Source organism: Mauremys reevesii, linkage group 2 (assembly GCF_016161935.1).
Source record: "Mauremys reevesii isolate NIE-2019 linkage group 2, ASM1616193v1, whole genome shotgun sequence".
Taxonomy (NCBI): Eukaryota; Metazoa; Chordata; order Testudines; family Geoemydidae; genus Mauremys; species Mauremys reevesii.
Genome location: NC_052624.1, coordinates 250,760,687 through 250,763,568, shown reverse-complemented (window position 1 = coordinate 250,763,568; position 2,882 = coordinate 250,760,687). Strand labels below are relative to the sequence as shown.

The following is a 2,882-nucleotide window of genomic DNA, read 5'->3' as shown; positions in this document are numbered from 1 at the left end:
CCAGTAAGTGCAAACAGTGAAACAAGCATTTTAAAATGCTTTACTAGAAACTTGTGCATTCTTGCTAAGATGTGTCGGTGTTTTAAAAATAAAATTTAAGTTACACCACTCTACTAATGCAACTTGTAATGAGACACTTGTAAACAGTGAACTGTTGGGGGTGGAAGAGACTGAAATGTAGTCCATTTACAGATGTAGTCCATTAAAGCTAAATAGAGTCATTGGGTTACAAAAATCATTTGTCCAAAACACAGTTGGAGTGGGGGAAGGGGTTGTATGCAGTCCAGAAATGTGCTGGAGGGGGCATGGGTGTGGCTGTGGTATTCGCATGTGTTTGCATGCAGTCATAAAAGGCTGAAGTGGAAGTCATGGGGAGGCAGTAATCCATGTGGATGCTAATAGCGTCCTTTTGATTCCCTTATGAATTTTGACTGAATTTTCAGTGCTGAGAGCTGCAAACTTTTCCTATAGCAGAAACTCCAGATAGGTAGCCACATTTTGGGTCAGGGTGTATTTTCCAGGGCTACCTCAGTAGTTGACCAGCCCACTCCACATGTAAATGTGTTGTTCAGTCACCATAAATTTGAATACTTTGGTGACATACATAGCTGGCTTGCCACTGGAAGCTTGGAATAGAATCTCTTTGCCAGTCAGGAACCCCAAGAATTGTTATGGCCCCCAAAATACGGTGTGCGACAGCCACTCCCTTCCCCCCAAAGACTCAGGTGGTCTGCATTTAAAAAAATGTTTTTTTAACTTATCCTTCTCTGCATACTCTTTTCACCACTACTAACCCAGTTGTGTCCATGGAGCTTCTAGGATCTGAAGCATTTATCACATACTACATTGAATTTCAGTTTTACAAAGTATCCTTGTCATAAACAGATAAGGGTTAAGATCTCTTTTACCTGTAAAGGGTTAACAAGCTCAGTAACCTGATGAACACCTGACCAGAGGACCAATCAAGGGACAGGATAATTTCAAATCTCTGTGGAGGGAAGGCTTTGTCTGTGTTCTTTTTTTTGAATTGTCATGCTCTCTTTGGATCGAAGAGAGGCCAGACATGTCTCCAAGTTCTCCTGGAGTATTTCCTACTATCCAGTATAGTGAGTATTAGAAAGGCGAATTAATCTTCTAATTAATTTCTGCATTTGCAATTGTGTGTTTGCTGGAAAAATTCTTTATTTCTGTTTGCTGTTAATGATTATTCTGAGGAGGAGGGAGGGGGAAGTCTCTCCAGGTTTATAAGTCAGACCCTGTGATATTTTTCCATCCTGGTATTACAGAGATAGTGTACTTTCTTTCTTTCTTTCTTTTAATAAAATCTTTTCCTTTTAGAACTTGATTGATTTCTTCCCTTGTTTGGATTTTCAGGGGAAGGGGAGGGGGAAAAGTGAATCCCTCTTTGTTTTGATTCAAGGAGTTTGAATCAAGGTATCTCTCCTAAGCATTAGGAGAGGGGAGGGGGGAAATGGTTGTTTCCCTTTGTGTTTAGATTCAAGGTTGAATCTGTGTTCCCCAGGGAGAGTTTTGGGCGAACAGGGAGTGTGTCAGACACTTAAAACTTGACTGGTGGCAGCAAGAACCAGATCTAAACTAGGATTTTAGTTTAGAGGAGTCCATGCAGGTCCCCATCTTGTGAACGCTAAAGTTCAAAGTGGGGAATAAACCTATGACAATCCTATTTTGCCCTTGAAATTGCACAAGGATTTATTCTGTGCCCATTCACTGAACCATGTATGAATCACTGAGAAAATAATGCAGCTTTGTATCTGCTTGCAGGCACCTCTAAGCAGAAGCTTGGGTCTCCCTACCCTCATGAACCGTTCCAAGATGAAGCATTTCCATGAACAACTTATGGTGACATTCTGTACAGGGCCAACAGGCAGTGGCAGTACCAAAGAGAGAAAGATTCATGGCAAGCAGAAAGGCACAGCAAGTCCTACACAGTACACCCTGAGGACAGAACTGCAGAGCAGGAGCAGACACTTGCATCACAATTCCTGGAACAGAAACATTGGTTGAGGGACGTTAGAGAGCACAGCGGAAAGACCTGTTTGAGCAGCTGCTTTCGCTAACGCCAAAAGAGTGCACGCTCATGCTGTGCCTATGCTGGGGCCTGAGTCCCCTCCATGAGCCCATGCGCTGCATACCAGGAACACTTTAGACAATTTCATGATTGAGTGGCCCATGCAACTGTGACTTGACTTAGCAGCTGGGCAGGGCAAATCTACTCCTAGCAGCACATTTCAACCTCCATGGTGCTCACCCCTCCCACCCCCACCACACCACACCACACCACACCATACCACACCACCACCACCACTGCATGCAGTGAGCCCTGCACAGACCCCCTGCACTCTGGACTCTGCTACAGCCCTGTAGGCTCCTGTTCAGTGGCGACAAGCCTGTGCTAACTGCACAAGAAAGGGAAAGGAGGACATGCAACATTGGGTTTTTCTTTGATGGCACTGTTTGGATTGTTCAGTGTTTGGCTTAGGCACGTTGTTTTATTAGTGGTTGTGGTGTTGGTTTTTATTACTGCTTCAATGTTCTAGTGGCAGCTGGCCTTCCTGGCAATATTTTAATATGGTTATTTTTGTAAGACAAATAAAGGCTTTTATTTTACTAAGAAACTTTATTGCCATGACATCTTATAATGTGTACTTTGAATAATAAAGATAAACAGGGTAAGTTACAATAAACAAGTTATAACTAAATAATTTCAGTATATCTATGTACATCAATAATGTACATACATAATCCCCCCATTACATTAACAGTTATGTCATCCAAAATAAAAATTAATGACAATCAATACCTCCTCCCATTCATTGTGTATGACAGTACCCACTCCCATTGCACCCTGTGATGTGATAGTA

The 2,882-nt window shown here is 42.4% G+C and overlaps 1 long non-coding RNA gene across 1 annotated transcript; it reads left to right on the top strand.

Moving 5' to 3' along the window:
• The first annotated feature begins 1,018 nt into the window (after positions 1 to 1,018).
• LOC120397532 lies at positions 1,019 to 2,636 on the top strand. Its single transcript, XR_005593847.1, has 2 exons — positions 1,019 to 1,106; positions 1,783 to 2,636. It is a non-coding gene; the product is annotated as an uncharacterized LOC120397532 (long non-coding RNA).
• The last annotated feature ends 246 nt before the right edge of the window (positions 2,637 to 2,882 follow it).